This window comes from Oncorhynchus nerka, linkage group LG17 (genome assembly GCF_034236695.1).
Source record: "Oncorhynchus nerka isolate Pitt River linkage group LG17, Oner_Uvic_2.0, whole genome shotgun sequence".
NCBI classification, from domain to species: domain Eukaryota; kingdom Metazoa; phylum Chordata; class Actinopteri; order Salmoniformes; family Salmonidae; genus Oncorhynchus; species Oncorhynchus nerka.
The window spans coordinates 5,195,796-5,211,097 of NC_088412.1; the positions used below are offsets into that span (position 1 = coordinate 5,195,796).

General features: G+C 43.2%; 1 protein-coding gene across 1 annotated transcript in view; it reads left to right on the plus strand.

Annotated features, from left to right (window-relative positions):
- The window catches only part of LOC135561317 (uncharacterized), a 755,535-nt gene that overhangs the window by 77,746 nt on the left and 662,487 nt on the right, over window positions 1–15,302 (plus strand). The window lies entirely within an intron of this gene.

Sequence of the window (15,302 nt, forward strand, 5' to 3'; positions counted from 1 at the left end):
GAAATAATAACATAACACAATATCACGGATGTGTTATAACGATTCAACTTACACAAATGCACTGGTAATAGTGGGGCTATAGCTTGTCATTGTGGTGACAGACTGGTAATAGTGGGGCTATAGCTTGTCATACTGGTGACAGACTGGTAATAGTGGGGCTATAGCTTGTCATAATGGTGGCATAATGGTAATAGTGGGGCTATAGATTGTCATAATGGTGACAGACTGGTAATAGTGGGGCTATAGCTTGTCATAATGGTGACATAATGGTAATAGTGGGGCTATAAATTGTCATAGTGGTGACAGAATGGTAATAGTGGGGCTATAGCTTGTCATAATGGTGACATAATGGTAATAGTGGGGCTATAGCTTGTCATAATGGTGACAGACTGGTAATAGTGGGGCTATAACTTGTCATAGTGGAGACAGACTGGTAATAGTGGGGCTATAGCTTGTCATAGTGGTGACAGACTGGTAATAGTGGGGCTATAGCTTGTCATAGTGGTGACAGTCTGGTAATAGTGGGGCTATAGCTTGTCATAGTGGAGACAGACTGGTAATAGTGGGGCTATAGCTTGTCATAGTGTTGACATAGAAACTGGTAATAGTGGGGCTATAGCTTGTCATAGTGGTGACAGACTGGTAATAGTGGTGCTATAGCTTGTCATAATGGTGGCAGACTGGTAATAGTGGGGCTATAGCTTGTCATAATGGTGACATAATGGTAATAGTGGGGCTATAGCTTGTCATAGTGGTGACAGACTGGTAATAGTGGGGCTATAGCTTGTCATAATGGTGACAGACTGGTAATAGTGGGGCTATAGCTTGTCATAGTGGTGACAGACTGGTAATAGTGGGGCTATAGCTTGTCATAATGGTGACAGACTGGTAATAGTGGGGCTATAGCTTGTCATAATGGTGGCATAATGGTAATAGTGGGGCTATAGATTGTCATAATGGTGACAGACTGGTAATAGTGGGGCTATAGCTTGTCATAGTGTTGACATAGAAACTGGTAATAGTGGGGCTATAGCTTGTCATAGTGGTGACAGACTGGTAATAGTGGTGCTATAGCTTGTCATAATGGTGACAGACTGGTAATAGTGGGGCTATAGCTTGTCATAATGGTGACATAATGGTAATAGTGGGGCTATAGCTTGTCATAGTGGTGACAGACTGGTAATAGTGGGGCTATAGCTTGTCATAATGGTGACAGACTGGTAATAGTGGGGCTATAGCTTGTCATAGTGGTGACAGACTGGTAATAGTGGGGCTATAGCTTGTCATAGTGGTGACAGACTGGTAATAGTGGGGCTATAGCTTGTCATAAAGGTGGCATAATGGTAATAGTGGGGCTATAGCTTGTCATAATGGTGGCAGACTGGTAATAGTGGGGCTATAGCTTGTCATAATGGTGGCAGACTGGTAATAGTGGGGCTATAGCTTGTCATAATGGTGACAGACTGGTAATAGTGGGGCTATAGCTTGTCATAGTGGTGACAGACTGGTAATAGTGGGGCTATAGCTTGTCACAGTGGTGACAGACTGGTAATAGTGGGGCTATAGCTTGTCATAATGGTGACATAATGGTAATAGTGGGGCTATAGCTTGTCATAGTGGTGACAGACTGGTAATAGTGGGGCTATAGCTTGTCATAATGGTGACAGACTGGTAATAGTGGGGCTATAGCTTGTCATAATGGTGACAGACTGGTAATAGTGGGGCTATAGCTTGTCATAATGGTGACAGACTGGTAATAGTGGGGCTATAGCTTGTCATAATGGTGACAGACTGGTAATAGTGGGGCTATAGCTTGTCATAGTGGAGACAGACTGGTAATAGTGGGGCTATAGCTTGTCATAGTGGTGACAGACTGGTAATAGTGGGGCTATAGCTTGTCATAGTGGTGACAGTCTGGTAATAGTGGGGCTATAGCTTGTCATAGTGGAGACAGACTGGTAATAGTGGGGCTATAGCTTGTCATAGTGTTGACATAGAAACTGGTAATAGTGGGGCTATAGCTTGTCATAGTGGTGACAGACTGGTAATAGTGGTGCTATAGGTTGTCATAATGGTGACAGACTGGTAATAGTGGGGCTATAGCTTGTCATAATGGTGACATAATGGTAATAGTGGGGCTATAGCTTATCATAGTGGTGACAGACTGGTAATAGTGGGGCTATAGCTTGTCATAATGGTGACAGACTGGTAATAGTGGGGCTATAGCTTGTCATAGTGGTGACAGACTGGTAATAGTGGGGCTATAGCTTGTCATAATGGTGACAGACTGGTAATAGTGGGGCTATAGCTTGTCATAATGGTGACAGACTGGTAATAGTGGGGCTATAGCTTGTCATAATGGTGACAGACTGGTAATAGTGGGGCTATAGCTTGTCATAGTGGTGACAGACTGGTAATAGTGGGGCTATAGCTTGTCATAATGGTGACAGACTGGTAATAGTGGGGGTATAGCTTGTCATAATGGTGACAGGCTGGTAATAGTGGTGCTATAGCTTGTCATAGTGGTGATAAACTGGTAATAGTGGTGCTATAACTTGTCATAGTGGTGACAGACTGTTAATAGTGGTGCTATAGCTTGTCATAGTGGTGATAAACTGGTAATAGTGGGGAAATAGCTTGTCATAATGGTGGCATAATGGTAATAGTTGGGCTATAGCTTGTCATAATGGTGACAGACTGGTAATAGTGGGGCTATAGCTTGTCATAATTGTGACATAATGGTAATAGTGGGGCTATAGCTTATCATAGTGGTGACAGACTGGTAATAGTGGGGCTATAGCTTGTCATAATGGTGACAGACTGGTAATAGTGGGGCTATAGCTTGTCATAGTGGTGACAGACTGGTAATAGTGGGGCTATAGCTTGTCATAATGGTGACAGACTGGTAATAGTGGGGCTATAGCTTGTCATAATGGTGACAGACTGGTAATAGTGGGGCTATAGCTTGTCATAATGGTGACAGACTGGTAATAGTGGGGCTATAGCTTGTCATAGTGGTGACAGACTGGTAATAGTGGGGCTATAGCTTGTCATAATGGTGACAGACTGGTAATAGTGGGGGTATAGCTTGTCATAATGGTGACAGACTGGTAATAGTGGTGCTATAGCTTGTCATAGTGGTGATAAACTGGTAATAGTGGTGCTATAACTTGTCATAGTGGTGACAGACTGTTAATAGTGGTGCTATAGCTTGTCATAGTGGTGATAAACTGGTAATAGTGGGGCTATAGCTTGTCATAAAGGTGGCATAATGGTAATAGTGGGACTATAGCTTGTCATAATGGTGACAGAATGGTAATAGTTGGGCTATAGCTTGTCATAATGGTGACAGACTGGTAATAGTGGGGCTATAGCTTGTCATAGTGGTGACATACTGGTAATAGTGGGGCTATAGCTTGTCATAAAGGTGGCATAATGGTAATAGTGGGGCTATAGCTTGTCATAATGGTGGCAGACTGGTAATAGTGGGGCTATAGCTTGTCATACTGGTGACAGACTGGTAATAGTGGGGCTATAGCTTGTCATAATGGTGGCATAATGGTAATAGTGGGGCTATAGCTTGTCATAGTGGTGACAGACTGGTAATAGTGGGGCTATAGCTTGTCATAATGGTGGCATAATGGTAATAGTGGGACTATAGCTTGTCATAATGGTGACAGAATGGTAAAAGTGGGGCTATAGCTTGTCATAATGGTGGCATAATGGTAATAGTGGGGCTATAGGTTGTCATAATGGTGACAGACTGGTAATAGTGGGGCTATAGCTTGTCATAATGGTGACATAATGGTAATAGTTGGGCTATAGCTTGTCATAATGGTGACAGACTGGCAATAGTGGGGCTATAGCTTGTCATAATGGTGGCAGACTGGTAATAGTGGGGCTATAGCTTGTCATAATGGTGACAGACTGAATAGTGGGGCTATAGCTTGTCATAGTGGTGACAGACTGGTAATAGTGGGGCTATAGCTTGTCATAGTGGTGACAGTCTGGTAATAGTGGGGCTATAGCTTGTCATAGTGGTGACAGTCTGGTAATAGTGGGGCTATAGCTTGTCATAATGGTGACAGACTGGTAATAGTGGGGCTATAGCTTGTCATAGTGGTGACAGACTGGTAATAGTGGGGCTATAGCTTGTCATAGTGGTGACAGACTGGTAATAGTGGGGCTATAGCTTGTCATAATGGTGGCAGACTGGTAATAGTGGGGCTATAGCTTGTCATAATGGTGACAGACTGGTAATAGTGGGGGTATAGCTTGTCATAATGGTGACAGACTGGTAATAGTGGTGCTATAGCTTGTCATAGTGGTGATAAACTGGTAATAGTGGTGCTATAGCTTGTCATAGTGGTGACATACTGGTAATAGTGGTGCTATAGCTTGTCATAGTGGTGATAAACTGGTAATAGTGAGGATATAGCTTGTCATAATGGTGACAGACTGGTAATAGTGGGGCTATAGCTTGTCATAATGGTGACAGACTGGTAATAGTGGGGCTATAGCTTGTCATAGTGGTGACATACTGGTAATAGTGGGGCTATAGCTTGTCATAGTGGTGACAGACTGGTAATAGTGGGGCTATAGCTTGTCATAGTGGTGACAGACTGGTAATAGTGGGGCTATAGCTTGTCATAATGGTGGCATAATGGTAATAGTGGGGCTATAGCTTGTCATAATGGTGACAGACTGGTAATAGTGGGGCTATAGCTTGTCATAATGGTGGCATAATGGTAATAGTGGGGCTATAGATTGTCATAATGGTGACAGACTGGTAATAGTGGGGCTATAGCTTGTCATAATGGTGACATAATGGTAATAGTGGGGCTATAGCTTGTCATAGTGGTGACAGTCTGGTAATAGTGGGGCTATAGCTTGTCATAGTGGAGACAGACTGGTAATAGTGGGGCTATAGCTTGTCATAGTGTTGACATAGAAACTGGTAATAGTGGGGCTATAGCTTGTCATAGTGGTGACAGACTGGTAATAGTGGTGCTATAGGTTGTCATAATGGTGACAGACTGGTAATAGTGGGGCTATAGCTTGTCATAATGGTGACATAATGGTAATAGTGGGGCTATAGCTTGTCATAGTGGTGACAGACTGGTAATAGTGGGGCTATAGCTTGTCATAATGGTGACAGACTGGTAATAGTGGGGCTATAGCTTGTCATAATGGTGGCAGACTGGTAATAGTGGGGCTATAGCTTGTCATAATGGTGACAGACTGGTAATAGTGGGGGTATAGCTTGTCATAATGGTGACAGACTGGTAATAGTGGTGCTATAGCTTGTCATAGTGGTGATAAACTGGTAATAGTGGTGCTATAGCTTGTCATAGTGGTGACAGACTGGTAATAGTGGTGCTATAGCTTGTCATAGTGGTGATAAACTGGTAATAGTGAGGATATAGCTTGTCATAATGGTGACAGACTGGTAATAGTGGGGCTATAGCTTGTCATAATGGTGACAGACTGGTAATAGTGGGGCTATAGCTTGTCATAGTGGTGACATACTGGTAATAGTGGGGCTATAGCTTGTCATAGTGGTGACAGACTGGTAATAGTGGGGCTATAGCTTGTCATAGTGGTGACAGACTGGTAATAGTGGGGCTATAGCTTGTCATGATGGTGGCATAATGGTAATAGTGGGGCTATAGCTTGTCATAATGGTGACAGACTGGTAATAGTGGGGCTATAGCTTGTCATAATGGTGACATAATGGTAATAGTGGGGCTATAGCTTGTCATAGTGGTGACAGACTGGTAATAGTGGGGCTATAGCTTGTCATAATGGTGACAGACTGGTAATAGTGGGGCTATAGCTTGTCATAATGGTGACAGACTGGTAATAGTGGGGCTATAGCTTGTCATAATGGTGACAGACTGGTAATAGTGGGGCTATAGCTTGTCATAATGGTGACAGACTGGTAATAGTGGGGCTATAGCTTGTCATAGTGGAGACAGACTGGTAATAGTGGGGCTATAGCTTGTCATAGTGGTGACAGACTGGTAATAGTGGGGCTATAGCTTGTCATAGTGGTGACAGTCTGGTAATAGTGGGGCTATAGCTTGTCATAGTGGAGACAGACTGGTAATAGTGGGGCTATAGCTTGTCATAGTGTTGACATAGAAACTGGTAATAGTGGGGCTATAGCTTGTCATAGTGGTGACAGACTGGTAATAGTGGTGCTATAGGTTGTCATAATGGTGACAGACTGGTAATAGTGGGGCTATAGCTTGTCATAGTGGTGACAGTCTGGTAATAGTGGGGCTTGTTGTCATAGTGGTGACAGACTGGTGACATAATGGTGACAGACTGGTAATAGTGGGGCTATAGCTTGTCATAGTGGTGACAGACTGGTAATAGTGGGGCTATAGCTTGTCATAATGGTGACAGACTGGTAATAGTGGGGCTATAGCTTGTCATAATGGTGACAGACTGGTAATAGTGGGGCTATAGCTTGTCATAATGGTGACAGACTGGTAATAGTGGGGCTATAGCTTGTCATAATGGTGACAGACTGGTAATAGTGGGGCTATAGCTTGTCATAATGGTGACAGACTGGTAATAGTGGGGTATAGCTTGTCATAATGGTGACAGACTGGTAATAGTGGTGCTATAGCTTGTCATAGTGGTGATAAACTGGTATAACTAGGTGGACTGTTAATAGTGGTGCTATAGCTTGTCATAGTGGTGATAAACTGGTAATAGTGGGGATATAGCTTGTCATAATGGTGACAGAATGGTAATAGTGGGGCTATAGCTTGTCATAATGGTGACAGACTGGTAATAGTGGGGCTATAGCTTGTCATAGTGGTGACATACTGGTAATAGTGGGGCTATAGCTTGTCATAAAGGTGGCATAATGGTAATAGTGGGGCTATAGGTCATAATGGTGGCAGACTGGTAATAGTGGGGCTATAGCTTGTCATAGTGGTGACAGACTGGTAATAGTGGGGCTATAGCTTGTCATAATGGTGGCATAATGGTAATAGTGGGGCTATAGCTTGTCATAGTGGTGACAGACTGGTAATAGTGGGGCTATAGCTTGTCATAATGGTGGCATAATGGTAATAGTGGGGCTATAGCTTGTCATAATGGTGACAGAATGGTAAAAGTGGGGCTATAGACATAATGGTGGCATAATGGTAATAGTGGGGCTATAGGTTGTCATAATGGTGACAGACTGGTAATAGTGGGGCTATAGCTTGTCATAATGGTGACATAATGGTAATAGTTGGGCTATAGCTTGTCATAATGGTGACAGGCTGGTAATAGTGGTGCTATAGCTTGTCATAGTGGTGATAAACTGGTAATAGTGGTGCTATAACTTGTCATAGTGGTGACAGACTGTTAATAGTGGTGCTATAGCTTGTCATAGTGGTGATAAACTGGTAATAGTGGGGAAATAGCTTGTCATAATGGTGGCATAATGGTAATAGTTGGGCTATAGCTTGTCATAATGGTGACAGACTGGTAATAGTGGGGCTATAGCTTGTCATAATTGTGACATAATGGTAATAGTGGGGCTATAGCTTATCATAGTGGTGACAGACTGGTAATAGTGGGGCTATAGCTTGTCATAATGGTGACAGACTGGTAATAGTGGGGCTATAGCTTGTCATAGTGGTGACAGACTGGTAATAGTGGGGCTATAGCTTGTCATAATGGTGACAGACTGGTAATAGTGGGGCTATAGCTTGTCATAATGGTGACAGACTGGTAATAGTGGGGCTATAGCTTGTCATAATGGTGACAGACTGGTAATAGTGGGGCTATAGCTTGTCATAGTGGTGACAGACTGGTAATAGTGGGGCTATAGCTTGTCATAATGGTGACAGACTGGTAATAGTGGGGCTAGCTTGTCATAATGGTGACAGACTGGTAATAGTGGTGCTATAGCTTGTCATAGTGGTGATAAACTGGTAATAGTGGTGCTATAACTTGTCATAGTGGTGACAGACTGTTAATAGTGGTGCTATAGCTTGTCATAGTGGTGATAAACTGGTAATAGTGGGGATATAGCTTGTCATAATGGTGGCATAATGGTAATAGTTGGGCTATAGCTGTCATAATGGTGACAGACTGGTAATAGTGGGGCTATAGCTTGTCATAGTGTCTGGTAATAGTGGGGCTATAGCTTGTCATAAAGGTGGCATAATGGTAATAGTGGGGCTATAGCTTGTCATAATGGTGGCAGACTGGTAATAGTGGGGCTATAGCTTGTCATACTGGTGACAGACTGGTAATAGTGGGGCTATAGCTTGTCATAATGGTGGCATAATGGTAATAGTGGGGCTATAGCTTGTCATAGTGGTGACAGACTGGTAATAGTGGGGCTATAGCTTGTCATAATGGTGGCATAATGGTAATAGTGGGACTATAGCTTGTCATAATGGTGACAGAATGGTAAAAGTGGGGCTATAGCTTGTCATAATGGTGGCATAATGGTAATAGTGGGGCTATAGGTTGTCATAATGGTGACAGACTGGTAATAGTGGGGCTATAGCTTGTCATAATGGTGACATAATGGTAATAGTTGGGCTATAGCTTGTCATAATGGTGACAGACTGGCAATAGTGGGGCTATAGCTTGTCATAATGGTGGCAGACTGGTAATAGTGGGGCTATAGCTTGTCATAATGGTGACAGACTGGTAATAGTGGGGCTATAGCTTGTCATAGTGGTGACAGACTGGTAATAGTGGGGCTATAGCTTGTCATAGTGGTGACAGTCTGGTAATAGTGGGGCTATAGCTTGTCATAGTGGTGACAGTCTGGTAATAGTGGGGCTATAGCTTGTCATAATGGTGACAGACTGGTAATAGTGGGGCTATAGCTTGTCATAGTGGTGACATACTGGTAATAGTGGGGCTATAGCTTGTCATAGTGGTGACAGACTGGTAATAGTGGGGCTATAGCTTGTCATAATGGTGGCAGACTGGTAATAGTGGGGCTATAGCTTGTCATAATGGTGACAGACTGGTAATAGTGGGGGTATAGCTTGTCATAATGGTGACAGACTGGTAATAGTGGTGCTATAGCTTGTCATAGTGGTGATAAACTGGTAATAGTGGTGCTATAGCTTGTCATAGTGGTGACATACTGGTAATAGTGGTGCTATAGCTTGTCATAGTGGTGATAAACTGGTAATAGTGAGGATATAGCTTGTCATAATGGTGACAGACTGGTAATAGTGGGGCTATAGCTTGTCATAATGGTGACAGACTGGTAATAGTGGGGCTATAGCTTGTCATAGTGGTGACATACTGGTAATAGTGGGGCTATAGCTTGTCATAGTGGTGACAGACTGGTAATAGTGGGGCTATAGCTTGTCATAGTGGTGACAGACTGGTAATAGTGGGGCATAGCTGTCATGGTGGCATAATGGTAATAGTGGGGCTATAGCTTGTCATAATGGTGACAGACTGGTAATAGTGGGGCTATAGCTTGTCATAATGGTGGCATAATGGTAATAGTGGGGCTATAGATTGTCATAATGGTGACAGACTGGTAATAGTGGGGCTATAGCTTGTCATAATGGTGACATAATGGTAATAGTGGGGCTATAGCTTGTCATAGTGGTGACAGTCTGGTAATAGTGGGGCTATAGCTTGTCATAGTGAGACAGACTGGTAATAGTGGGGCTATAGCTTGTCATAGTGTTGACATAGAAACTGGTAATAGTGGGGCTATAGCTTGTCATAGTGGTGACAGACTGGTAATAGTGGGGCTATAGCTTGTCATAATGGTGACAGACTGGTAATAGTGGGGCTATAGCTTGTCATAATGGTGACAGACTGGTAATAGTGGGGCTATAGCTTGTCATAATGGTGACAGACTGGTAATAGTGGGGCTATAGCTTGTCATAGTGGTGACAGACTGGTAATAGTGGGGCTATAGCTTGTCATAATGGTGACAGACTGGTAATAGTGGGGTATAGCTTGTCATAATGGTGACAGACTGGTAATAGTGGTGCTATAGCTTGTCATAGTGGTGATAAACTGGTAATAGTGGTGCTATAACTTGTCATAGTGGTGACAGACTGTTAATAGTGGTGCTATAGCTTGTCATAGTGGTGATAAACTGGTAATAGTGGGGATATAGCTTGTCATAATGGTGGCATAATGGTAATAGTTGGGCTATAGCTTGTCATAATGGTGACAGACTGGTAATAGTGGGGCTATAGCTTGTCATAGTGGTGACATACTGGTAATAGTGGGGCTATAGCTTGTCATAAAGGTGGCATAATGGTAATAGTGGGGCTATAGCTTGTCATAATGGTGGCAGACTGGTAATAGTGGGGCTATAGCTTGTCATACTGGTGACAGACTGGTAATAGTGGGGCTATAGCTTGTCATAATGGTGGCATAATGGTAATAGTGGGGCTATAGCTTGTCATAGTGGTGACAGACTGGTAATAGTGGGGCTATAGCTTGTCATAATGGTGGCATAATGGTAATAGTGGGGCTATAGCTTGTCATAATGGTGACAGAATGGTAAAAGTGGGGCTATAGCTTGTCATAATGGTGGCATAATGGTAATAGTGGGGCTATAGGTTGTCATAATGGTGACAGACTGGTAATAGTGGGGCTATAGCTTGTCATAATGGTGACATAATGGTAATAGTTGGGCTATAGCTTGTCATAATGGTGACAGACTGGCAATAGTGGGGCTATAGCTTGTCATAATGGTGGCAGACTGGTAATAGTGGGGCTATAGCTTGTCATAATGGTGACAGACTGGTAATAGTGGGGCTATAGCTTGTCATAGTGGTGACAGACTGGTAATAGTGGGGCTATAGCTTGTCATAGTGGTGACAGTCTGGTAATAGTGGGGCTATAGCTTGTCATAGTGGTGACAGTCTGGTAATAGACTATAGCTTGTCATAATGGTGACAGACTGGTAATAGTGGGGCTATAGCTTGTCATAGTGGTGACATACTGGTAATAGTGGGGCTATAGCTTGTCATATTGGTGACAGACTGGTAATAGTGGGGCTATAGCTTGTCATAATGGTGGCAGACTGGTAATAGTGGGGGTATAGCTTGTCATAATGGTGACAGACTGGTAATAGTGGTGCTATAGCTTGTCATAGTGGTGATAAACTGGTAATAGTGGTGCTATAGCTTGTCATAGTGGTGATAAACTGGTAATAGTGAGGATATAGCTTGTCATAATGGTGACAGACTGGTAATAGTGGGGCTATAGCTTGTCATAGTGGTGGCATAATGGTAATAGTGGGGCTATAGCTTGTCATAATGGTGACAGACTGGTAATAGTGGGGCTATAGCTTGTCATAATGGTGGCATAATGGTAATAGTGGGGCTATAGCTTGTCATAATCGTGACAGACTGGTAATAGTGGGGCTATAGATTGTCATAATGGTGGCATAATGGTAATAGTGGGGCTATAGCTTGTCATAGTGGTGACAGACTGGTAATAGTGGGGCTATAGCTTGTCATAATGGTGGCAGACTGGTAATAGTGGGGCTATAGCTTGTCATAATGGTGGCAGACTGGTAATAGTGGGGCTATAGCTTGTCATAGTGGTGACAGACTGGTAATAGTGGGGCTATAGCTTGTCATAATGGTGACAGACTGGTAATAGTGGGGCTATAGCTTGTCATAGTGGTGACATACTGGTAATAGTGGGGCTATAGCTTGTCATAGTGGTGACAGACTGGTAATAGTGGGGCTATAGCTTGTCATAATGGTGGCAGACTGGTAATAGTGGGGCTATAGCTTGTCATAATGGTGACAGACTGGTAATAGTGGGGGTATAGCTTGTCATAATGGTGACAGACTGGTAATAGTGGTGCTATAGCTTGTCATAGTGGTGATAAACTGGTAATAGTGGTGCTATAGCTTGTCATAGTGGTGACAGACTGGTAATAGTGGTGCTATAGCTTGTCATAGTGGTGATAAACTGGTAATAGTGAGGATATAGCTTGTCATAATGGTGACAGACTGGTAATAGTGGGGCTATAGCTTGTCATAATGGTGACAGACTGGTAATAGTGGGGCTATAGCTTGTCATAGTGGTGGCATAATGGTAATAGTGGGGCTATAGCTTGTCATAATGGTGGCAGACTGGTAATAGTGGGGCTATAGCTTGTCATACTGGTGACAGACTGGTAATAGTGGGGCTATAGCTTGTCATAATGGTGGCATAATGGTAATAGTGGGGCTATAGCTTGTCATAGTGGTGACAGACTGGTAATAGTGGGGCTATAGCTTGTCATAATGGTGGCATAATGGTAATAGTGGGACTATAGCTTGTCATAATGGTGACAGAATGGTAAAAGTGGGGCTATAGCTTGTCATAATGGTGGCATAATGGTAATAGTGGGGCTATAGGTTGTCATAATGGTGACAGACTGGTAATAGTGGGGCTATAGCTTGTCATAATGGTGACATAATGGTAATAGTTGGGCTATAGCTTGTCATAATGGTGGCAGACTGGTAATAGTGGGGCTATAGCTTGTCATACTGGTGACAGACTGGTAATAGTGGGGCTATAGCTTGTCATAATGGTGGCATAATGGTAATAGTGGGGCTATAGCTTGTCATAGTGGTGACAGACTGGTAATAGTGGGGCTATAGCTTGTCAAATGGTGGCATAATGGTAATAGTGGGACTATAGCTTGTCATAATGGTGACAGAATGGTAAAAGTGGGGCTATAGCTTGTCATAATGGTGGCAATGGTAATAGTGGGGCTATAGGTTGTCATAATGGTGACAGACTGGTAATAGTGGGGCTATAGCTTGTCATAATGGTGACATAATGGTAATAGTTGGGCTATAGCTTGTCATAATGGTGACAGACTGGCAATAGTGGGGCTATAGCTTGTCATAATGGTGGCAGACTGGTAATAGTGGGGCTATAGCTTGTCATAATGGTGACAGACTGGTAATAGTGGGGCTATAGCTTGTCATAGTGGTGACAGACTGGTAATAGTGGGGCTATAGCTTGTCATAGTGGTGACAGTCTGGTAATAGTGGGGCTATAGCTTGTCATAGTGGTGACAGTCTGGTAATAGTGGGGCTATAGCTTGTCATAATGGTGACAGACTGGTAATAGTGGGGCTATAGCTTGTCATAGTGGTGACATACTGGTAATAGTGGGGCTATAGCTTGTCATAGTGGTGACAGACTGGTAATAGTGGGGCTATAGCTTGTCATAATGGTGGCAGACTGGTAATAGTGGGGCTATAGCTTGTCATAATGGTGACAGACTGGTAATAGTGGGGCTATAGCTTGTCATAATGGTGACAGACTGGTAATAGTGGTGCTATAGCTTGTCATAGTGGTGATAAACTGGTAATAGTGGTGCTATAGCTTGTCATAGTGGTGACATACTGGTAATAGTGGTGCTATAGCTTGTCATAGTGGTGATAAACTGGTAATAGTGAGGATATAGCTTGTCATAATGGTGACAGACTGGTAATAGTGGGGCTATAGCTTGTCATAATGGTGACAGACTGGTAATAGTGGGGCTATAGCTTGTCATAGTGGTGACATACTGGTAATAGTGGGGCTATAGCTTGTCATAGTGGTGACAGACTGGTAATAGTGGGGCTATAGCTTGTCATAGTGGTGACAGACTGGTAATAGTGGGGCTATAGCTTGTCATAATGGTGGCATAATGGTAATAGTGGGGCTATAGCTTGTCATAATGGTGACAGACTGGTAATAGTGGGGCTATAGCTTGTCATAATGGTGGCATAATGGTAATAGTGGGGCTATAGATTGTCATAATGGTGACAGACTGGTAATAGTGGGGCTATAGCTTGTCATAATGGTGACATAATGGTAATAGTGGGGCTATAGATTGTCATAGTGGTGACAGTCTGGTAATAGTGGGGCTATAGCTTGTCATAGTGGAGACAGACTGGTAATAGTGGGGCTATAGCTTGTCATAGTGTTGACATAGAAACTGGTAATAGTGGGGCTATAGCTTGTCATAGTGGTGACAGACTGGTAATAGTGGTGCTATAGGTTGTCATAATGGTGACAGACTGGTAATAGTGGGGCTATAGCTTGTCATAATGGTGACATAATGGTAATAGTGGGGCTATAGCTTGTCATAGTGGTGACAGACTGGTAATAGTGGGGCTATAGCTTGTCATAATGGTGACAGACTGGTAATAGTGGGGCTATAACTTGTCATAATGGTGGCAGACTGGTAATAGTGGGGCTATAGCTTGTCATAATGGTGACAGACTGGTAATAGTGGGGGTATAGCTTGTCATAATGGTGACAGACTGGTAATAGTGGTGCTATAGCTTGTCATAGTGGTGATAAACTGGTAATAGTGGTGCTATAGCTTGTCATAGTGGTGACAGACTGGTAATAGTGGTGCTATAGCTTGTCATAGTGGTGATAAACTGGTAATAGTGAGGATATAGCTTGTCATAATGGTGACAGACTGGTAATAGTGGGGCTATAGCTTGTCATAATGGTGACAGACTGGTAATAGTGGGGCTATAGCTTGTCATAGTGGTGACATACTGGTAATAGTGGGGCTATAGCTTGTCATAGTGGTGACAGACTGGTAATAGTGGGGCTATAGCTTGTCATAGTGGTGACAGACTGGTAATAGTGGGGCTATAGCTTGTCATGATGGTGGCATAATGGTAATAGTGGGGCTATAGCTTGTCATAATGGTGACAGACTGGTAATAGTGGGGCTATAGCTTGTCATAATGGTGACATAATGGTAATAGTGGGGCTATAGCTTGTCATAGTGGTGACAGACTGGTAATAGTGGGGCTATAGCTTGTCATAATGGTGACAGACTGGTAATAGTGGGGCTATAGCTTGTCATAATGGTGACAGACTGGTAATAGTGGGGCTATAGCTTGTCATAATGGTGACAGACTGGTAATAGTGGGGCTATAGCTTGTCATAATGGTGACAGACTGGTAATAGTGGGGCTATAGCTTGTCATAGTGGAGACAGACTGGTAATAGTGGGGCTATAGCTTGTCATAGTGGTGACAGACTGGTAATAGTGGGGCTATAGCTTGTCATAGTGGTGACAGTCTGGTAATAGTGGGGCTATAGCTTGTCATAGTGGAGACAGACTGGTAATAGTGGGGCTATAGCTTGTCATAGTGTTGACAGAAACTGGTAATAGTGGGGCTATAGCTTGTCATAGTGGTGACAGACTGGTAATAGTGGTGCTATAGGTTGTCATAATGGTGACAGACTGGTAATAGTGGGGCTATAGCTTGTCATAATGGTGACATAATGGTAATAGTGGGGCTATAGCTTGTCATAGTGGTGAC